This window comes from Psammomys obesus, unplaced genomic scaffold (assembly GCF_907164565.1).
Source record: "Psammomys obesus unplaced genomic scaffold, mPsaObe1.curated_primary_1811, whole genome shotgun sequence".
NCBI lineage: Eukaryota > Metazoa > Chordata > Mammalia > Rodentia > Muridae > Psammomys > Psammomys obesus.
In genome coordinates, this window is record NW_026585580.1 from 19512874 (window position 1) to 19536936 (window position 24063).

At 43.9% G+C, this 24063-nt stretch overlaps 1 pseudogene; it reads right to left on the bottom strand.

Moving 5' to 3' along the window:
• Nucleotides 1–16618: 16618 nt before the first annotated feature.
• LOC129675738 (cofilin-1-like) lies at nucleotides 16619–17113 on the bottom strand (annotated as a pseudogene).
• Nucleotides 17114–24063: the final 6950 nt, after the last annotated feature.

Sequence of the window (24063 nt, forward strand, 5' to 3'; positions counted from 1 at the left end):
CTCTAATTTTGAACAGAGAAAGACATGCCAGTCACTGCCAAGGAGAGACAGGCTCTGAACCTGTTTATAACCTGCCTCGTAGGATTATATGAGTGACTTGGTTTAAGAGAAAAGTGATTGTGGTTAATGGTTTCGTTGCTGATATTTGTCGAGATGCTCTTTGGGAAGTGGGGATGTAAAGCTGGGAGCTAGGATAGGCTCTGCTAGCACAGCTCTTTCAGAATAGAACATCCTCTCGGTGCTTGTGCATGCCTCTGCAGACAGGTCTCAGGTAGACTCCCTGGCACACTGCTTGGTTGTGCCTGCTATAGGTCAGCTATAGGTCAGCTATAGCCACCTATCAGATACTTTATAGCTTCTTGGCCAGCTACCGGGATAAGACCCTGCTCAACCCAGCAGCCCAGAAGACAGAACAACATCTTCCAGGCCCTTTCTTTACAACAGTTATTGTTTATAAGAAAACAGCATTTTCTTTATTTTTAAGTTTTATTTTTTTAATATTAGTTACAGTTTGTTAACTTTGTATCCCTGCTGTATCCCACTCCCTCTTTCCCTCCCAATCCCACCCTTCCACCCTCATCTCCTCCCTGCCCCTTTCCAAGTCCACTGATAAGGAAGAACCTCCTCCCCTTCCATCTGATACTGGTTTATCAGGTGTCTTCAGGACTGGCTGCAAAGTCCTCCTCTGTGGCCTAGCAAGGCTGCTCCTCCCTGGGGGAGGGGGGGGTCAAAGAGCCCGCCATCAAGTTCATGTCAGAAACAGTCCCTGTTCCCCTTATTAGGGTACCGACTTGGATATTGAGCTACCAAGGGCTACATCTGAGCAGGGGCTCTAGGTTGCATCCATATATGGTCCTTGTTTGAAGAAACAGTCCTGTAAAAGACACCTGTGCCCAGATATATTTGGTCCTTGTGGAACTCCTGTCCTCTCCAGGTCATATTAACTCCCCCCCCCCTTTTTTTGGGTTCCCTGGATTCTGCTAGAGGTTTGGTTATGAGTCTTAATGTCTGTTTTGATACACTGCTAGGTGGAGTCTTTCAGAGGTCCTCTGTGGTAGGCTCCTGTCCTGTTACTTGTTTGCTCCTACATCCAATGTCCATCCCAACTGTCTTTCTAAGTGAGGATTGATCATCGTGCCCTGGGTCCTCTTTCTTGTTTATCTTCTTTAGGTGGATAGATTTCAGTATATTTATCCTATCTTATAGGACTATATAAGTGAGTATATACCATGTGTGTCTTTCTGCTTTTGGGATACCTCACTCAGGATGATCGTTTCTAGATCCTACCATTTGCCTGCAAATTTCATGATTTCTTTGTTTTTAATTGCTGAGTAGTATTTCATTGTGTAAAAGTACCACAATTTCTGTATCTATTCCTCAACTGAGGGACATCTGGGTTGTTTCCGGGTTCTGGATATTACAAATAAAGCTGCTACAAACATGGTTGAGCAAATTTCCTTGTTGTGTACTTGAGCATCTTTTGGATATATGCCTAGGAGTGGTATAACTGGATCTTGAGGAAGCACTGTTCCTAATTGTCTGAGAAAATGCCGGATTGATTTCCAAAGTGGTTGTAAAAGTTTACATTCCCACCAACAATGGAGGAGGGTTCCCCTTTCTCCACAACCTCTCCAGCATGTGTTGTCACTTGAGTTTTTGAGCTTAGCCATTCTGCTGGGTGTCAGGTGAAACCTCAGGGTTGTTTTGATTTGCATCTCTCTGATGGCTAAGGACATTGAGCATTTCTTTAAGTGTTTCTCTGCCATTCTGTATTCCTCTACTGAGAATTCTCTGTTTAGCTCTGTACCCCATTTTTTAATCAAATTGTTTGATTTGCTGCTTTTTAACTTCTTTAGTTCTTTATATATTCTGGATATCAGCCCTCTGTCAGATGTAGGGTTGGTGAAGATCCTTTCCTAGTCTGTAGGCTGTCGTTTTATTTTGATGACTATGTCCTTTGCTTTACAGAAGCTTTTCAGCTTCATAAGGTCCCATTTATCGATTGTTGCTCTTAGAGCCTGTGCTGTTGGTGTTCTGTTCAGGAAGTTGTCTCCTGTGCCAGTGAGTTCCAATGTCTTACCCACTTTTTCTTCTAACCGATTTAGTGTATCTGGTTTTATGCTGATATCTTTGATTCACTTGGACTTTAGTTTTGTGCAGGGTGATAAATATGGATCTATAGAAAACAGCATTTTCAAAGTCTTTGCTTTGCACTTATGGAGTATTTACAGGTACTATCATGGCCAGGAGAAAGGTAGATTTTCTGCTCATTCAGGGGTTGTGAGACCCATGTCTCTGAGATCCCAAAGCAGCCCTTCCTATGTGGGACAGTACGTAGGACACTTAGCACATTCCTTACAGGGATGCATAAGGATTAAGTGAAATAAAGAGTGTAAACAAACAAACCCAGCATTGTCCTGTCAGAAGCATACAGGAAGTTGCTGTTACTACCGTTCCACATTGTCCTCTGTCTTCCAGGAGGGTCTTTCCCCCACAGTGCTCCCAAGCTGCATGTCAGGAGACCTCTAGGAAGGAGAAGCATTTGCAGCAGGCTTCCGCCAGGCTGAAATTGGGTGATTGAACTCATACTGCTGGGCTCCATTTTCTGGTCTGGCTGCTGTGACTGATATAGGGAAGTTGGAAATGTTGGCTCTGTACTCAATAAGCATAAATCTGCCCCACAGTAGTGCTTACGGGTAACTCTGTGTAGGCTAGATATCGTAAGTCGGGGGCTTTAAAGTTAAAATAGGTGAAGTCCCCAAAGGAAGCCTCGGGCTGAGGGGAGCAACAATGCAGACGGGAGCAGGGAATCGAACTGAGCACCTGCTACATATTTGAGTTCACCCTCCGAGCTGCAGATTAGCTGGAGCCATGCCTCCCAGCACTTCTGTGTGCGTTCCTGGTTCTTGTTTAGGAACACACGTGGTGGGTCATTTTTCTTTCTGTACCTCTCGAGAATTAAAACCACATCTGAGTACAGAGCACAGTCCAGATAGAAGCCAGAAACCAGAGGATCTTTTTTTCCTATAAGACCCAAGCTCCAATAAACTCCTCTGGAATGTTCACTGAGCACACTTGATAGTGGGTATAAACTGTGACACCAGACCTAGCAGGAGCAGGCTGGGAGGCCTGGCTTCTGCAATGGCAAATGTGTGTGAGTGGAAAGGAGCTTGGATTATGTTAGCTAACTCTGGGTGAAGTAACAGATTTTAAGAGACTATAGTGGCTTGAATTGGTGCTGACTATATGCCCCAAGGTCCATGTGCTGGAGCCTAGGTGACGAGTGAGGTAGAAGAACAGTGATAAATCTTGAAGTGGAGCCTATAATGAAAAGCCGTTAGGACAGGCAGCACCACTGCTGGAAGCAGTAATGCCGGTCTCGCAAGGGCGTTCGTTGTTTAGAAAGCTGCTAGAGAGCAAGGTCGCGCCTATGCTTGGCTCTTCTCTCTTTTCTGTGAGGGTCTGATGAAGCCGGGACATTCACTAGCATCCAAATAGGTAGAAACACCTGGTCTTGGACTTTCAGCCTTCAAAGGTGTAAGCTGAGTAGATCTCTGTCGTTAACGAGCGCCCCAGGATCATACGTGCTGCTGTAATAACACAAATGCATGCTAAAAGCCACTGAAACAAGCCAGAGCTCTCTTGAGGGTGTTCAGAGGAGCTATCGGAAGCATTTGGGATTTCCTTTTAACTGAACCTTGGAGGACCATCCATATAATGGATGTACCTCTGCAGCACATTCTGGATGGAGGGGTTAGCAGAGCAGGGGTCAGGGGTCAGCACACTATGGCATATATGTGGGAAGGATTGTTAGTCAGCTTATAAGGAATCCTCTAAAACTCTCAGCTTGGGAAAGACAAAATGTTTCAAGTAGTGCTTTGCATGGTAGTGTTCTCTTACCTTGCTTGTCGAAACCAGTCTTTTCTCTGTGATGAAGTTCGTCAAGATTTGGGAATCTAATTTACGCTGTGTGTTATTTATGTATATTAGAACTCAACCCTGTTTAGCCACCCCCTTCCAGAGCCCGTGAATCTGGGGACCATGGGCAGCAGCTCTATAAAGGAGCATGGCGACTGTGAGCAGTATTTTCTATTTTTATTATCATTTCTTATTTGCCCACAGCCTGATTTCTTTTGGACTTGACATAATTTGCATGATTGAGTTAATCCAAGTGTGAAATGCAGTAGAGACCTGATTCAATGGGTGGCCGGGAAGCAGCATGATTAGGACATAAAAGGTATAGAGCAAGGCTCTGCCCACAATGCCAGGTGCAGACATGCCACAAAGGGAGACCAAAGACGAGCCACAGGACTGGACAGTGCTCCAAGAGCCAGCCAAAGGTACTCGGCACAGGAACGCATTTCTCTAGTCCCTTCTTCAAATGTTTCCCAGGATAGGTTTGACATTTGATATGGGCAAAGAGGCAGCATCTAGGTGGCATCAAAATTCTTCAGCCTCAGTCCTATGACACTCTTTATAAGGGGTGTTCTCACCCCTGTGTAGCTAGGCCTATATATGTATTTACACTTATTCCTTTTATCTTAAACTGCCTTTAGGCTCATGGAAAAGCAGCACAGACTTTTCCCTTGCACCATCTTCCACTTCCCCAATGCTAGCACCACACATCCCATGACTGAGACATTAGAATAGATGCAATTCTATCAGGTAAACTACCCAATATAGGTAGATTTTCAGAGAAAAAATCTCGGTTGTCCTAAATTTGATTACAAGGGCCAAGGTGTTTGGTGATGAAAGGAGATGAGGAAGATCTGGGTGAGAAGACTAATCCCCATATGAGACAGGAGGATTGTGGATTTGATTCACAATAGAGACCTTGTCTCAAAACCCAAACAAACAAATGCAAGCATACTAGCTATGAGGCAACAAGAAGAGCAACAGCAAACTCTCACCATGGCCTTCCTGGCACCACTGCACCCTTCTCAGAACCAGAAACAAGTACCTTCCTTACATATTGACTGTTTTACCATTCCAGTACCTCCAGTCCTCCAAGTTGTCCTACCCATCTAATCTGTAGATGCTGTAGTTTGACTTACACTGTCATTGCCCCGTCTTTTAAAAATAGAAACGTTATTCACTCTAAGCCCAGTGTCTCTCTTAGTGTCTGTGACCTGACCCAGCTGATGGCTGTGGAATAGATCAGGGTACATGCTTTCCTGATCAGCAAATATAATGACTCAAGGCAGCCAACTCAGCTGATTTGACTGGGTGCTGGGGAGCTAGATAAGCCAGTGTCGCCACGTGTGTTTGCACAGTGACCCGAGTCCAGTCCTCGGAACTCCTGTTCAGTAGTTGGCTGTACTGGTGATAGTCCCTGGGGAGACAGACACAATAATTCCTGGGAAAATCAGTACTTCCAGACCAGTGACACTCTGTCTCAAGAATTAGGGGTATGTCCCCCTAAAACTGAGGCTGACCTCTCAGCTCCACACTTACGTTTGCACAGCTGAGAGTACACGCACACATGAATGGTTGACTTGCTTCATCGCCACAGATCTCATTCGGCTTACCCCAGTTTTCCCAATAACATTACCATATTCACTTTAAGGGAGATATTTCACCTTTAATCATTATGAGAATTATGTTAAAGCACAGAATGTGTCATTTTACTTTTTTAAATGTATGTGCACATAGACATGCCTATGTGTGTATGCCATCAATGCGCAGCTGCCCACAGAGACCAGAAGAGGGAGTTGGATTTCCTGGAGCTGGAGTCGCAGTACGCCTCCTGGCATGAGTGTTGGAAACCAAACTCAGGTCCTCTGGAAGGGCAGGGTCCTAGTTGGTTTCTGTGCGTGTGTGGTAAAATGCACATGATCAAACGGCAACTTGGAAAGGAATAGGGGCTTATTTTGCTTATACTTCTACAAAATGGTCTACCATTGGGGGAGGTCAGGGCAAAAACTCAAGGCAAGAATTGGAAGCAGGAACTGAAGCAGAGACCATGGAGGAACACTGCCCTTTGGCTGCTCCTCAAGCTTATAGTCCACTGGTTTTCTTATCCCTCCCAGAAATGGCACTGTTCACAATGGGCTGGGGCCTTCTCATGCCAATTATTAATTAAGTAATGCCTCTACAGACTTGTGTCCATGCCCACCTGATGGGGGATTTTCTCAATGGAGGGTCCTCCTCCCAGACAGCCCTGCCTTGTGTCAAGCTGATATAAAACTGACCAGAGCAAGTAGCTAGTGCCATCTCTCCAGCTCCCGTTCCCAATCACAGTTCCCACACAGCCAGCTGAGTGAAGCCAAAGAGCCCTGCACTGGCACCGCAACCAGCCTGGGCTGCCCAGTCGTCTCTGGAATACTGAGAAAGCCACAGTGCTAGCTTCCTGAGCACTGGGGAGTCTGTAGGCAGCAGCTGACCTTGGCTGTAAATACAGCTGTTCTCAGAGATCTTCACACTCTAAAGAAGTTCTCCCAAGGGAGACATGATGTTCAAAGAGCAGGGCAGGGCAAGCAGCACCTTTCCAGGCCCTAGGCAATGCGAGCCCTTCATCATGGTTCATGTAGTCTCCTAGACTGCCATAGAAATGACTCTCAATAATTGCATCGTTTTGTTATGAAAATCCAAGTTGAAAAGTTTATGTTGCTATTATATGACATCATGTCTTAAATTTCATATTTGCCAATCTTTAAGTATTGCTATCTATAAGACATATCTCAGCTATATCAAGAGATAAATGACATGTTTCATTTGCTCTAAAATTAAAATATAGAAAATATAGAATAAAATATAGAAAAAATAATATTTTATTGATTAATTTTGCAGGTGATACAATGCCTCGTCCTTGAAAAGTGAATATAGCTAAATTTGGAGGGCTGAAGAAATGACTCATTTGCTAAGTACTGTGATCAAAGCATGAAGAACTGAATTCTATCTCCAGCATTCATCTAAATGTTAGGAATAGCACTGTGCACAGATAATCCCAGTGCCAAGGAGGCAAAGGCAGGAAGAGCCTGTGTTCTCTGGTCTCCATGGTCAGCTATTCTAGCTGAAGCAGCAGCAGCAGCATTGATGATGATGATGATGATGATGATGATGATGATGATGATGATGATGATGTAATAAATAAAATAATCTGGATGTAAGTGGGAGGTGGATAAGACCATATTTCATTGTGATGCATACATTGAATTTTTAAAGGATTAAAAATTAAGGTGGAAAAGAGGGACTCAGGATGCCCTCTACACTTTACTGGTGAGCTTCTGGCTACTGATGGATTCAGAGAGAAGAGAATTATTTCCTTAGTTCTGTAACCAATGGTGACTCTACCCATCTTCAGTAGATAGCCCCAACCCAAAGCTCACACATTTGGCCCTCGTTAAACTGAATGGAACACAAGACAAAACCAAAAGCCATGAATGTAGGAGAGGGAATTGATAGAGGAGTGAAGACACAGTCAAGGATTGAGAGAGATGAAACAAGGGCGGGTGTGAGGAGACAGTAGTCAGAATGCACCGCATACCTCTTTGAAACTGTCAAGGAGCAAATCTAATTTAAAAATTAAAAACAGGGTGGAAAGCTGTGAGCATCTGAACGACTGAGTTGGAGCCATGATGAACCCTGCCAGGACCATGGCCCCAGCCAGAGTGAGCCACCTGGGGACGCGTTGATGTCTGAAGGCTGTGCAGAACTAGGGCCACTCCTCACCCAGTTTTGGGAATTGCAGGTGAGCTGGCCCCAAGGGTGTGATGGTGGGAGAACTGGCCCCACAACCTGGCTGCAGGACAGTGACATAGACGAGGGAGATATGCCCCACCCCGCCCTTTGCCCCCTACAGCAGGCAGGGGAGTTGGCCCCAAGGTCATTAGAGTGGGAGAGTTGGCCTGCCCCTCTCCTGCTGCAGCACTCTGGAGCGCCATTAGGCCTCGCCTAGGCAGCACAGCAGGGCTGTCCCTGCGTGTAGAGGCTGCAGGTGAGCCAGCCCCAAGGGCAGGAGCATGGGAGCTGGCCCCGCTTCTTGTCTCCTGTATGATGGCATTTTTGAGGAAGAAATTCTTTTTAAAAATTTTTTCTTTGTTATTATTGTTTATTACAATTTATTCCCTTTGTATCTTGGCTGTAGCCCCTTCCCTCATCTCCTCCCAGTCCTACCCTCCCTTTCTCCCCCCCCCCAATGTCCTTTCCCTAGTCCACTGATAGGGAGGTCCTTCTCCCCTACTATCTGACCCTGGCCTATCAGGTCTCATCAGGACTGTCTGAATCCTCTTTCTCTTTCCAGGCCCTCCCATCATTTTTGCCTTCTGCCACCTGCTGTAGATGAGAGGCCTGGACCTGGGGTCATGAGAGCAGGTCCTGCACCTCACCTGGGTAGCACAGTAGAGCTGACCCAGGACTGAGCAACCAGAAGTCCTAAGCACAAGAGCGCTGCCCATTGTCTTCTGTGCAGTGGCACAGACAAGGAAGAGATGTCCTCCTCCCCTCCCTCATCCCTTGCCACCTTGGCAGGTGGGAGACCCAGCAGAGGATAGGAGAGCAGACCAGACCAGACCCTCACCTGCTACATCCCTGATGGCTTGGCAAGATGAACCAGACCTACCCTAACCCTGAGGGCATGAGATCGAGATTGGAAGAGCTGGCTCTTCCCCTTGGTGGCAGCAGCCAGCCAGAGCAGAGCAAGAGAGCTCATCACAGTGGTGTAGGTGCAGAAGAGCTGATGGGGTGACCAGCTTAGATACCTCTCAGGCCCAGGTCAGGGGTTTGAATTGGCCCACTCCAACATCTGCCGCATTGATGAACTGCTGGAATGCAAAGGCCAGGTCTACAGATACAAAACTACAGGATCTCCATGACATAGACTAACAAGCAGAGGAGTCTCAGTGAGGCTCCAGTATAGTGTAGCAGAAACCAGAGGCCAAGAACCAGATCAAGGACTCATCACATATGATTTGAAAACATTTTCTCCTATCCTGAAGGTTGTCTCTTATTTCTCTGATTGTTTCCCTGGTTATACAGAAGTTTTCAAGTTTGGTTTGGTCCCAGTTATCTTTACTTTTGGTGTCAGACCAACAAACTCATTGCCAAATCCAGCATTGTGGTGTCTATCTCTTAGGATTGTTTTGGGAGGTTTATAGTTTCACGTCTTATCTTGAATTCACTTCAGCTAATTTTTGTGCATGACCTAGGTGAATACCTAGCTGTTCTCCTTTTGCCTATGATGCCAGGCTTCCCAGCAGCATTTGCTGAGGGGACTGTCCTTCTATGTAGTCTTGCTAACTTTGCTTTTTTAATCCATTATTGAAAATGGGCCATTATAATGTTTTATATTATTCTTCTATTTTCTCTGCTTTTCTGCTGTTTTCTCAATGTTTACTTCGTATTATTTGGGTCATCTGATTCTAGAAGCAAACATCATTGTTATTGTAAGATCTTTCTAGAGAAATTAGTCTTTTATTATAATTTAACCTTTTTTTTGGTTACTATTACATTTCCATCGTTTCATTTCAGCTTACACGTGTCTTGAATTCTTTTTTCCTAAAGATTTGTTTTACTTTTTATTTGTGTGTGTCTTTTTATACATGAGTGCAGGTGCCTGAGAGAAACATACAAGAGGGTGGCAGATTCCCTGGAGCTGAAATTACATGTGACTGTGAACTGCCCAGTGTGAGTGCTGGTGACCAAACTCAGGTCCTCTGGGAGAGTGGCCAGTCCTCATAACAGCTGAGCCATCTCTTAAGCTGTGCCCTTAGTTTAATTCTGAAGAAAATCTCTATAGAAAACATAATGGTTAGATTTTTTTATACACTTAGTCTCTCTAATGTCTTTTATTTGAGGAATTCAATTTAAAGAAACTTGATTGAAATAACTATTTCCATTTTGTTTATTACTTTCTATCTATCATAGTGATTTTGTCTTCTCTTTTTCTCTCTTATTGCATTTCTTTGTGTTTGTTGGTCCTTCGTGTAACATGCTTTGATGGCTTATCCATTCCCTTCTGTATATCTACCATAAAGATTTTTTATGGTTGCCATGAGGTTATTATAAAATATTCTGAAACTACCCATTTTAAGCTGTTAACTTAATTCTTTTACATTTCCCCCACACAGAATTTATACCAGTGAGGTGACAAGTTATAATTAGAGGGGCTTGTATCCACTCATATAGTTTTATAGTTTTTTCATCTTTAGTTTTTGAAAGTTTATATTATCAAGCGATTTATACAATATTATATCTTGTGTTTGTCTTTACTATATTTATCTTTTGTAATGAGACTTATTCTTCAAATTTTAAATAATTTATTTTTATTTCATGTGCATTGGCACTTTGCCTACATTTATATCTGAATGAGGGTGTCAGATCCTCTGGAATTAGGATTAGAGACAGTTGTGTACTGCCATGGTGGGAACTGAACCTTGGTCCTCTGGAAGAGCAGCCAGCGCTCTTAACTGCTGAGGCATCTCTCCAGCCCTGAGTTTTATATTTTAAAATACTTTTATGTTGCTGTTTAACATCTTTTCATTTCAACTTGAAGAACTCCTGTTAGCATTCTTCTGATGAAGCTCTAGTGTCAATGAATTTTCTCAGCCTCTGTTTATCTGGAAGCCTTTATAGTTTCACTGTTGACATGTAATTTTATACCCTCCTTGGTTGGCAGGGTTTTAAACATGAACCTACTATTCTGTCTTCTTCCATCCCTTGTAGGTTTGTGAGCGAAGCTTGGTGACAATCCTGTAGAAGCCCCCTTGAAGCCTGGTGATGACCCTGTAGAAGCCCCCTTGAAGCCTGGTGATGACCCTGTAGAAGCCCCTTGTATACAAGTGGCTTCTCTCAATACCAGCTTCTTGAATTTTCCATTTTTCTGAGTATCAGTGTGGGAGTCCTTTGGGTCATCCTCTTTGAAGAAGTCCTTTGACTTTCTTGATTTGAATATCTATTTTTCTTTTTTTCAGAAGTGGGAGGGTCTTGGATACCTTTTCTGTAAATTAGGTCTTTGGTCATCTTTTTCTTCTCCCTCTTTCTGGAACTCACATGCTACATGTGTTTGTCTGAGTAAGGATAGCCCAATGTATCTTAGATTTTCTTCACCTTTTTTAGCTATCTCTGTGGTTTTCAGACCTCTCATTCAGGAACTTTGAATGGCCTGTCTTTGACTTTACTTGTTCCACTTGTTCAAGTCTAACGTGCATTACTGTTGTGAATTTACTAGCTCAGTTTTATAGTCTTCAGCTCCAGAATTTCTGTCAGTTGTTATTTACCTGAAATCTTAGTTCACTGAGCATCTTAACAACAAGTATTTTAACCATGTTTCTGAAATTTACATGTTTTGGAGTCATCTTCCAGAGACTTAATGTGCTCTTTTGATAGGACAATATCCATTGTTCTTTTTTTATATTTCTTTGAAACCTTATAATTTGAAAATCAGTCACTTCTTGTTTATGCAGTTTGGTTCCATACAGGAAAAACTTTCACCTGCCAGTCTGGCTAGAGACTTTAGGCTGTTGTTAAATACTCCTTTATCTCCTAAGAAAATAGAAGCTGTCATCAAAAGCATCCCAACCAAAAAAAGCCCAGAGCCAGATTGTTTCAGTGTAGGATTCTACCAGACACTCAAAGAAGAGCTAATACTAATACTCTTCAAACTATTCTCCAAAATAGAAACAGAGGAACATTGCCAAACTCATTCTATGAGGCTACAGTCATTTTGATACCTAAACCACACAAAGACCCAACAAAGAAAGAGAATTTCAGACCAATTTGCCTTATGAACATTCATGCTAACATACAAACTGAATCCAAGGACATATCAAAAATATCATCCACCATGACCAAATAGGCTTCATCCCAGGAATTCAGAGGTCGTTCAACATATTGAAATCTATCGATGTAATCCACCATATAAACAAACTGAAAGAAAAAAAAAAAAACCTCATGATCATCTCCTTAAATACAAAAAAAAAAAAAAAAGAAATAAAGAAAAAGTATTTGACAAAATCTAACACACTTTCATGTTAAAAGTTTTGAAGATATCAGGAATACAAGGCACATAGCTAAACATGGTAAAGGCACTATGCAGCAAGCTGATTGCCAACATCAAACTAAATGGTGAGAAACTTAAATCAATTCCACTGAAATCAGGGACAAGACCGCCCACTCTCTCCATATCTCTTCAACATAGTGCTTGAAGTCTTAGCTAGAGTAATGACAACTAAAGGAAATAAATTATTTTTTTAAAAAACTAAAAAGAAAAAGAATAATAAGTATATAAAAAAAAAGAATGACAATGTATGCTGGCACAGCATCACATGCCTGTAATCTTAGCACTTGAGGAGGCAGAGGCAGGTAGATCTCTGAGGCCAGCCTGGTCCCAAGTACAAGGTTACACAGAGAAACTATGTCTCGAAAAGAAAAAAAATTTAAAAAGAGTTACAATGTTTATTATTGGTAACCAGTTTGAAGTGGGGCTTCAGTTGGGACGGGAATCATTCATATCTAGTGGAAATGCCAGGGATGACTTTGGTGGTACAGGGATGAAGGTAGTATTATAACAAATGGCCGGGGAGAAAGTCAATATTGAGGGGCTGAACAGGATTCAAGCATCCAAACACTTATTTTGAGTCAGCACCTCTTACGCTTGTGTTCCTTATAAAGCACTGTGCAAAATATGGATGACATTTTGCAGTTGAGTATAGGAATATATTATAGCAGATTTCTCATTAAAAGCCACCAACTTCTGGCCATAGTGATATGTATTTTTTAATCCCAGCATTCAAGAGGCAGAGACCGGTGGATCTCTATAAATTCCAGGCCAGCCATGAAAACCTAGAGAAAACTTTCTTTAAAAGGAAGGAAGGAAGGAAGGAAGGAAGGAAGGAAGGAAGGGAGGGAGGGAGGGAGGGAGGGAGGGAGGGAGGGAGGGAGGGAGGGAGGGAGGATGATCTATCAGCTCTGATTTCTACCCTGGAAAAGATACTCAGATCATTTCATGGTCTCTCTTGAACATGAATAGCCTGTTTTATATGAGGCTATTTCTAAATCATTTTGCAAAGTAGCAACATTTATATAACTAGAGAAATCACAAAATTCAGGGTGCATCCTCCAGGAAGAGCCAGGTGACATCTCCAAATCGTGACTTCCCACATATGCTGTAAGACGCTGTCAGAGCACTTAGCATGTATGCTGTCTTTCACATCTGAGGGACATTTTCCTTTCAGAATACAGAATAATGTGAGACCTTCTAAATGATGCATTTAATATATAAGTGCAAAGATATTTTAAATCCCAGCAATATTCTCTGTACACACAAGCTTACAGCCCACTTAAATCCCTCCTCATTCCAAAATGGCAATATGAAAGTATGGATTTTGTGAAATGAAAGAAAGTGGTGAAAATCACTAAGAGGAATATTAACCTCTGCGATGCCACTGAGATTCCTCATGGCTAAGCACCGGGTTAGTGTGAGGATCCAGAAACCACGTATTAACAAGTGTCATCTCACTATGCACAAGCAACACCACAGGCAATTATCTTAAAAGGAAAAAGGCACATTTTGCCTCAGTAGATCAGCTGGTATCATTCTACACTCAGGCAACATTATTGCTTTGGGTCTCTGGCCAGAGAGACACACCACAGAGGGAACACACAGTGGAGCAAACCTGCCTAATGAGCCATAAAAGCTAAAGAGACACTAGACTCTCAACGACATGCCCCCAGTTTCCTGAAGACTTCACATCAGGCTACACTGCCTCCCAACAGTGCTACTTTGGGACCAAGGTCTCAATACATGGGTCTTTAGAGATTCTGGCAATATTCAAACCACAGCATATTACCTAGCCAAAAAAATAAGCAACAATAATAACAACAACAAATTCCACCAAAATCTACTACCTTGTCAAGGGGGGAGGGATAACACAGATTAAGCTCAAGTCCAAATAAAAAACCCCAAAGAGCCAAATCCAAAAAGCATAGTGGGTGTAAATGTAAAAATAAAACAGTAAGAATGGGAACCAGGACTTGGCTCCAGAGAGCACCAGTCTGGAGGCTTGAGTTACATATGTGAAACATCAAAACAGATGCCAGAGCCCCCTAAACAAATCAAACCAAGGCTCACAATACCAGATAGCTCAGGAAAGAGGAAAGTTTTCCTTTTTTGTTGCAGGGAGATCAAGGCCAACAGGGTTACCTAGAGTAATTCGCAGAGAAGAACTAAGCACCAGAATGATTCTGAGACGGGAATGAGCAGAGATGGGTGAAGCCTGTGGCTCATCAAGCCCCCCAAGTGTGCAGACTGTAACGCCCATTATGGAAATGGGAATATGAGAATCTGAGATGCTACCAGACTGAAAGGAGGAGAACAACCATATCAGACCAGTGTTCAGTAGCAGAAGATTCATAGGCAAGACCAGAAACTAGAATGACCAGGTATGAGAAGCTAATCCTAGAAATATCATAATCTTCCTTGCTGCTCCAGGGGAAATCTAAGGTCAAAGTTGATGAGTGTTCACAAGAGTGAAGGGCTAAGGTTATCATCTACATCAGACATATATGTCTAAAGGTAAGCGCTGCTGATGTCTACCAGAAAGAGGAATACCTTTAAGCATGGCCCCTGTCCCAGTTCCTTCTCTCCAGCAGCTTCAAATGCACAAGTCTCCAGAAGGACAGCAATTCTGGCCTCTGAGTTATTATGCAATGAACAAAAGGGGGTCTGTGAAAATGGGCAACTGTTATAAATCATCTGGCTAGGCCCCCGCTGGCAGTGTCCATTCAGTCCTCGGGCCTCACCTCACCATTACCTGACTGCGGGGTGGCTAGAAAGGCTGGCCTGTGCACAGCTCTCTACTTACGGCCGCTTTGAGATGTTACAGGATGTCACCTAGAAGATAAAAAGTGAAAAGATGATTTCATTCCCTCAGCACTGACCCTGCTAAACCAGTGTGTCAATAAACGTCCAACTCCTAGATGACACCTGATTCAGCAGATTCTCTAATGGTCCCTTTATCCGCCCTCTCTTCCTTTCTCCTTCCCTCCCTCTCTCCTTCCTTTACTTACTGTGCATGTATGTATCTGGTCTCATATACTTCCAAGCTCATGCGCGCGCACACACACACACACACACACACACACACACACACGCACACACACACATTGGTCACCCTTAGCTCTTAAATTCAGGTATTGTCAAATACATGCCATTAACCAAAGGCCCTAACCAATCCTTTACTGCTTTTTTCTGTGCTTTACGCATGTGTGGGATCCATTAATAAGCTGTGCTTAGTTACTAACTCTGCAAGTTTCGTCCACAGCACTCTGAAAGGTATGCACACTCAAGTAACACAGAGAGGTTGTTTTTGTGTTTCCTTATGTGCAGGGTGGATTTTTAAAAAGGAGCAGGTCAAGCAATCTCCTAGCTTATGATGGAAACTAAAGGACAGGATAACCCCTGGTGAGAGTCAGTAGTCGAAGTGATTGAAAGCTTAACAGAAAGCTGGGACCCCCTGCTTCCATACCATGCTATCCCGATAACAAGAAAAATCAGCCCCGAGACAGGCTGCAGGCTGCCTCACTGGGGGGCAGTCACATTGCTCTCCTGGACAGGCAGGTCCAGGCCTGCCCAGCCATCTCCCTCAGTCAGCTCTGGCTGGAACACTGGTACCCCAGCGCTGCATGACCCACAGGCATGACTTGGTGCCGCTCTTACTGTTGGGCAAAGCTCCTCTCCCTGCACTGTGGTAGGCGTGAATTATTTACTCCTAGCATCACTAATGTTCAGGCATCAACTCAGATAAAAGAATCCAGAGGCCAGTTGGAGAAACACTTTTCTCAGATCCACCTTCCTCCTCACATTTTCCAATCTGAACTTCTGCTGGAGGTCAGCCTGTCCCAGTTCCCTGAGACTTGGTGAGAGACTCGTGTCTCTCAGTGCTTTCCACGCAAAACTTCGATGCTCAGAGAGCAGAAAAGTGACTCAGCTGTGTGTGCACTCTTCCACAAACCATTCGAGTTTTCTGTCTTAGTCACTGTTCCATTGCTGGGAAGAGACACCATGACCAAGGCAACTCTTATAGGACAGCAGAAGAAAGCAGGCAAGTGCTGGAGCAGCAGCTGAGAAACTACATCCTGATCCATGGGCAGAGTGGGGGGGCCGAGGGGGGGGAGGGATTGTTTATTTGTTTGGGTTTTGTTTGCTTGTTTGTTTTTTAAGTGCAGGTTCCTCACTGGCCCTGCTTCTCTGAGTGCTCCAGAGCAGGGGAAAAGAGAGCACCACCAGCGGACAGTTAGAGTTGTACAACCTTCTATTCACACCCAGAGCTGAACAGACAAGCACAAAGTTACTGTTGCAGTTAGAATTTGACAGCATGAATGGAGAGCAGGAAGTGCCATTATAAAACAAAAAAACAAGTTCCCTCAGCACTGAGGGCCTGAAGTGATTTCCCAAGGGGAATCAGAGATCAAAAAAAGTTTGAGATGATCAGAACCATCAGGGACAGAGGGAGAAGAGAAATGGATGGTTCAGGAAACAGGGGGTATGTTTGGCACCTGGAGTGAAGGTATTGCCCTCCTGCTGCTGGGCCCTCTTTATCCCCTCCAGTCTGGAAAGAAAGAGAGTGGCCTGCATCGTCCAAAGGAGGTCTCTTCTTCCAAAGAAGAGCCTGGAAGCTGCTCACAAAGGCTGGGCCTCCAGGGAGATGATGGCGCTCCCACTTAGTTTTTCTGGTAGGGTCAACATTCCTTGATCTCTTCATAAAACTTAGCCTGTAATTCATGCTTGATGCCTGTCAGCTCCTTCTTGATGGCATCCTTGGAGCTTCCACGTATTATTTTGCTCTTCAGGTGTTCACTGTCGCAAGCCCAGAAGACACCAGGTCTCCCTCCTTGTTTTCCTTGGTCTGGTATGTCACATCGTAGTGAACATAGCAACAATCCTTGCCTGCCAGCATCTTGACAAAGATGGTTTGGTGTGGTCCACAGTCTGCCCCACATATCCTACCAGGGCCTCTCTGCCATTCTCCAGGATGGTGCTTTTCTTGCCCAACCTCAGAGAGAAGAGTACTGCCTTCTTGTGTTTCTTCGCTTCTTCTGCTATTAAGGACTTGTGCACCTTAATGTCATTGAACACCTTGATGACACCATCAGAGACAGCCACACCAGAGGCCATGTTTCTAGAAGTGAGCGGTCACTGGCTCTTAGAAGCCATCACTACTCCTAGAGGAAGGCCAGAGTACTGCACCTTGGGAGAACTGTAGGCTGTTCTCCCCCTGCCTCAGCCTCTCCTGACAATTTCTACCATGATCTGACTGGATTCCACCAAGTTCTGCAGCTGATTCATGCAAATGTACTCAGTATTTGCCTAGGACAGGAGTAAGGTAAAGGCTCGGCTGGGACAAGGAGATAGTTGCTCTCACCCTTCTTCATATAGTCCCAGCTCCTATCCATGTGGCCCCACCTTTGCCTTCTTCACAGAATGCTGTTATCAGAGCAATGGGATTCCTTACTTGGTGGCTTACTTCCCCCAGAATAGTTGTCCAAAGGAGCAAGATGGAAAAAATTCTTCTCACGCCCTAGTCTTAAAAGGCTTGCTGTCAGGCCAGGTCCAGTGAGGAACTACCCAAGGGCACGGCTCAGTGAGATGGCATCTCTAAAGACTAGACAGTAGCTGGTTGTCCAGGGAGTCATTGAGGCTTTTCAATAGGAGAGGGATTTCATTGGAGTTTGAGTTAAAACAGTTATTTTAGGAATTATGTATGTACCAGATCAGAAAGGAATGACTCCTTTGTTTTTTGGGTGACAGTGAGGATATCTGTGGAGATGTAAGGAAATCTCAGATGCCAAGAATTGATTCAGGACCCAGAGCCCTGTGGTCCCAAAGCAGCGAGTCTCTTTCCTTGTAAACAGCAGACTGATCTTTCTTCAAACACAAACAGGTTAGTATGAAGACGAGGCATGGGCTCTTGCCATGAACAGAAGAGCTGAGTATTGTTTCTAAATTCCCTTGCACTTCACAAAACTACTTCCTGATATTACAGGAGGGAAAGAAATAGGTACCTGCTTGGAAAAAGGTGGGATGGGAAACCAACTCTGTAAATCGAACACTGAGCATCCTGGTTCTGTTGTCCCAAGACAACATAGACATGGCAGTGGGGACCACGAAGACCTAAACCAGAAACAAACAAAAGGATGCTTTGAGTCCTGTCTGTGCCTCCTCTTCACACAGCCTGGCTGACTTTGCCTTTGAGGAGGGCTCAGTCCATCAGGCTTATGGCTACAAGAGCAAGCTCTGGGCAGGTGGGGAAAGCTGCTCATTTGTCACAGATCAGCTGTAAGTTGTGGGCTGCCCCCAGAACTCCCAGTCCATTCTCAGAAGAGCCAACCAAGGCCAGAATTACTACCAGGTGTTTTGAGAACTGGTACCCATCAAATTACCCAGGCTGAAGTGGAGAAGCCAGGTGCAGAAATGATGGCTTTTTGACATATGTCTAAAAACTAGGTCCTGTGTGTGTGTGTTACACTAATTCCTTTTCAGTATTTTGTTTTCAAAGTGTATTCTAGTTTGCTTTCTATTGCTATGAAACACACACACACACACACACACACACACACACACAACCAAAAGCAACTTGGCGAGAAAGGGGTTTCTTTGATTTACATATAACTTATAGTCTATTGAGGGAAATCAAGGCAGAAACTCAAATTAGGCTCTTCAAGACCTTCTTAGCCTGCTTTCCTATACAATCCAGGAACACCTGGCCAGGGGTGATAACAGCCCCCCCTCCAGTCAGCTGGGTCCTCCCACGTCACTCATTAATCAAGAAAATGCCCTACAGACTTGCTTGTAGAGCACATTTTTCTCAACTGAAATATCTTTCCTGTATGACCCTAGTTTGTGTCAAGGAAACAAAAAGCAAACCAGGACAGAGTGTTACAGAGGACACCGGGAAGGACTGCGCAGCTGAGGACGACTCCCAAACTTGTGCCCACAAGTCTATCAGCAGCTCCTCAAGCGGTCCCCCGAGGCTGTGAGTCTACATTACAGACAATGTAAGTCTGTCTATCATCTCCCCCAAGGAAAAGAAATCCACTTATCCCCCTATTAAGGACTCTCAGTGCAGTTCAGCTGGGAAACTTGACGAGGGCTGATCTCCTCTCCAGTTTCTGTGATTCCTCCCCTCTTTGGATCTCAGCAGCTTGTTAAGCACAGGGCTGAGGGCTGCAGGGCTACAGGAGCTCAGCCATGGAGGCCTTGATGACCTTGAACGCCTCGGACTGCAGCTCACAGTCCAGAGAAACCAGTCCCCCTCCAGGCATCCTCAGGGTTTCAAAAGAGGCTGAAGGCTCAAAGGCTCTAGGTGTCAGTCATACATAGTGGCTTTGTCCCCCAGTGCCCACTAGGGGACTGAAAACACTCAAGCTATTTGAGCAGAGATGAATTAATGATAAAGACTAGTGTGGACAAGGATTACCTGCCAAGAATCTGTCTACATAGGCTGATTGACTGATTAAAACTTCAGTGATGTGCAGAAGTTGGAATGTTGCAATTCCAGAGTCTAATTATGGTTTATCGGGGGTGATCTTTAGCCTACTAAATAGCCATTCCTTGTCCCAACCTCTGTATCCGACCAAACATCCTGCTCTTAGCAAGAACTGACAGCCTGACAAAAGATAAAAACGTTTTGGAGTCTATTAAGAAAACCCTGGTTTTCCACCAACTACTACACATGTCGTCAGCATTCATGGCCTATGGCAGGGTCCCCTCTAGCTCCACCCCTCAGACAGGCCTAATGGAAGGGCAGAAACAACTTGTAAAAGTTTTCCTCACTTTCCTACATGCACCGTGGCAAAAATTCCCCCACCCAATCAACAAATATGATAGAATTTTTAAATAAAGAAAGCTGTTACATCAGCAAGCTAAAGACTGTCTGCAGTGATATCAGAAGTAAAAGCAGGAAAAAAAAATGTTTTCAGTCTATTTACAACAGCTCCAGAGAGACGAGGTGCTAGCTGTGACCTGCTGCTACTGCCATTCTAGTTCCAGCTAGGGATCAAACTTCACCTCTCTGATGTCTCCATTTTTTAAATGCCTTGATTTATAATTTTCTTTGTTCCATTACCATGACAATGCTTTCACACCGGAGGGACGTAAATCTATGTTCCCAGGCCATCGTCACTCATATTTTGCTCTAGAATAAACCACATTTTTTTTTTTAATTTTTGAGGTGAGAGCTGTTTTGGTTTTTTTTTTTTTTTTTTTTTTTTGTTTGTTTTTTGTTTTTTCAACAACAGTAGCTAACTACAACTGGCAAAATAGTGCACTCTTCTAATGCCAGCAATCAGGACACAGACAAGAGGATCTCAAGTTCAAGACTAGCTTGGACTGCATAGTGATGTCAAAGCTAGTTGGAGTTCTGTGATAAAACCCTGTCTCCAAAAATAAAACCTGAAAAATGGAAGATGTTGTTCAGGCTTTGAGTGTTGTGTGGTGCTACAGCTGGTCTTTAATACAGAGACAAAAACTAGGGGTGAAGTCAGGGACAGAGCTGGAAGACGGCTCAGCGTGTGGAGTGCTTGGATCCTCATTGCCCATGTAGAAGCTGGCCATGGTGGTGCATGTCTGTAAGCTTACTGTTAGAAGTTGGGGTGGAAATTAGTGGTCCTTGGAGTCTTTCTGGCCAGCTAGTTTAACCAAGTTGGTCAACTCCAGGTTCAATGAGAGCCCATGTTCAAAAATTAGGTGGAGGGCAGGACAGATAGGTCAGTAGATAAAGGCAATTGCTGGTCAAGTTGTGGACCTGAATGTGAACCCCAAAAACCCAATGAGAAACTGAATGCTGCATGATGAGTACCTGAAGGGAGAGATAGGAGGTGCAGACAAAAAGAATCACTGGGCACTCATAGGCCAGCTAGCCTGGCAAAACAGCAGTGAAAAAAACAATGAAGAGACCCTGTCTCAAACAAGGCAGGAGAGGGCTGACCCCAGACATTGTCCTCTGACCTTTATGTGTGTGCCTACATGCACATGCCTGCTTGCGCACGCGCGCACATGCGCACACACACACACTCACACATCTGACATACTGAAGAGCTGAAAAAGCAGAAAGGGAACATTAAAATGTTGAAGGGGTAGCAGCTGCTGAAAGCAGCTTCCTCTTTTGCACTAGAGGTTAAAAAGCTTCTGAGGAGAGGTGCCTACAGAGGTCTGGCCTCTCCAGTGGAATAGAATGAAGCTGGTTGTTAAGTATGTTGAAAAATCTGCACACTAAATTCAGTTGTCATTACTGCAAGAAGCAGCTGCTGTCTGGGCAAGGGAGTCAGTCAAGTGGGGAATAGGAAGCAAAGGAAGTAGCCAGTTCCTTTTCATCTCCAAAGGACTCCATCCTTCCACCCACCCCTAAAGCTCCTACAGGTGACGCCTGCCTGTCAGGGAAGCAGAGGCCAAGTATGCTTTGTACTTCTGGGTCTAACATCATCAGACTATGTAAGATGTAGTTGAGAGACACTGATTTAATAAGTGACATATTTATTAAGATTTTGAAAACAAATGTGACACCATAAACCCCCAAACAAAAATGAAACCATGGCACCAAAAATAGTCATCTGGGAAAAGTGTTTTGAATGTAACCACTTGCTTTGTATATTAAGTCATTGTCTTGGTATTAGAATGAGAAAAAGTGTTAAGCTTATTATTGGAAACCCTGAATTCAAGTAATGCAAATCTGTCTTCAAGTTCATTTAACAAAGTGACATTTAAATTACTAAGAAGAATGGAATAAACTCTGTGTTATTTGCACTTTCCCAATATTCTCAGATGAAATTGTCCTGGGATCAGCAACTGATTAAGCTGATTATATACCTCATACGTGTAGGATGTGGTTTTCAACCAGCCACAATCAAAATACAATTTACTTCTGTTAGTGTAATAATGTAGATGCTATAAAAGGCATCTCTTGGTAAGTGTTTTTCATTTACATTTTTCTGACTATTAGTGGAGTATTTTTACAGCCCCACTCTATCTTTTCCCTGCTTTTAATTCCACATTCGAACCATGGAATTTGTTTGAATCTCTTGGAGTTGATACTGGAAGGGAATCCTGATGCATTATGAAGAGGACGCTGCTGCAAACCATACACAAGAGCTACCGGGAAAATGGCAGTGAATTGGGTAGTTCTCGAAAAGGCATTGGGCAAAGTATGGCAACAGAACCCCACAAATAAAGGCAATTAGAAATGGGGCTGCTGAGTGAAAACAAGGCATTGTTTGTATGCACCTGCTTTCGGAGGAAACAAGCTAGGAGAAGAGGGAATCCACCTGGCAGTAACTCATTCAAAATGAAGGGCCTGTTACCATCGCCACTTAGACAGTGAGGCCCTCGCTTCTCTTTTCTCCCATCAGCATGTCATGTTTAAAGCTTAACTCACTGACCATACACTGCATGGAGCTATCAAACGGTGGGGTGCTTTTCTGATTTGCTCCCAGTTTATCACACAGGAACAAATGTGGAGGCCCAGGTTTTCCCTGCATCACATCGCTCCATGCTGTGAGCACTCTTACCTGGACTTCTGCAATCATCTTGAACCTGGCCACAGTAGGGTCCTCCCAAGAAACAGAACCACTTGGACAGACACACACACAGAGATACAGACATACTAGTTTTCTGCATGTGATGGTATTTTCAGAGAAGATTATCATTTGAACTCATGAACTGAGTAATGAGGATCATTTAATCCCCAATAAATGAACCAAACAAAAAAGCAGAATTACATATATTAGCACACATGTGCACACAGGAGAGTGAGAGGAGATGATCATGAGGGATTCGTTCAGGTAAGTATGGAATCTAAGAAGAGCCTTACTCCAGCAAACTGGAGAACAGGGGAGCTGCTTACAAAATATCAGTCTAAAGCTAAGCTTTGACAATGAGAGTAACCTATCTTGGTACTAGTCCAAAGACCTAAGGTCACATAGCTGCGGTGTATGAGGGAGGAAAAAGATGTTTGTGCTCAGGACAAGACAGCAAATTCATTTCTTCTGGCTTTCCATTACTTCAGCCCACAGCTGGGTGGATGACACCCACCCACACTGGTGATAACAGACCCTCTTCGCTGGGTATATTGATGCAAAAGCTACTCTTTCTGGAGACACCATCACACACACATCCAGACATGATGCGCTCCAGGCTCTCTGAGCATTCCTTACCCTTGTCAAGCTGACATGTAAGTTAAACCACCGGACTAGTCTTTCCAATCTGTTTTCTGTATAGTGCCCAGAGGGAGAATTCAGAAACGCAGAATGGAACTTATCCTGCCCTTTGGGAAAACTCTTCAAAGTTTCCATTTCACTTAAAACAGAGTCAGAATGTTTGAGCAGAGCTTAAGGAGCCGGCACGGCTCATCCATGTGTGGATGATAGCTTCCTTTTGTGCTGCTCTCCTTCTTGACGCCTCTGTGGTAGCTGGGTACCTGCTGCTCTCCTGCCTCATACCTCTGAATTCTCTTTTCTATGCCTTGCACACCAAGCTCCTATTCATTCTTTAACTCTGAGGTCAAGAGTCACTCACTCCTTCAGATAGCTACACTTATCACACCTTACCCTCTCCTCAAATCTAGATACACAAATTTAACTACCATACTTGTCTTTCCAATCTTATTCTTAGTCCTTTACAATCTTAGATACCAATCACAATTCATAACTCATGGGCATTTATCTAGTTGACATCCTATTTCCCATCAGAAAGACAGCTCCAGCAGGGTAGGGATCGTGATGTTATTTTTTCTTTTCTTTTCATGTTTAATATCAGTTGATACATTCCTGGTGCCTAATGTAGGCCTGACACATAAGGGATATCTAATGAGCATCTGCTAAGTAAGTTATCAGCACAAAAACATATTGTCAGTCATAGTTATCTCCAAGAGCCTCAGTCAGGACTAGAGACATATTTCAGCAGTAGAGTGCAAGACTACTGTGCAGGACAGACGTAGTCCATGGCAGCTCAGTGTCCAAGTGGGTTCCCTGGTAATGGGAACAGGGCTCTATCATAAACTCAGTGGCTGGCTCTTTGATCACCTCCCCCTGAGGGGGAGCAGCCTTACCAGGCCACAGAGGAAGACAGTGCAG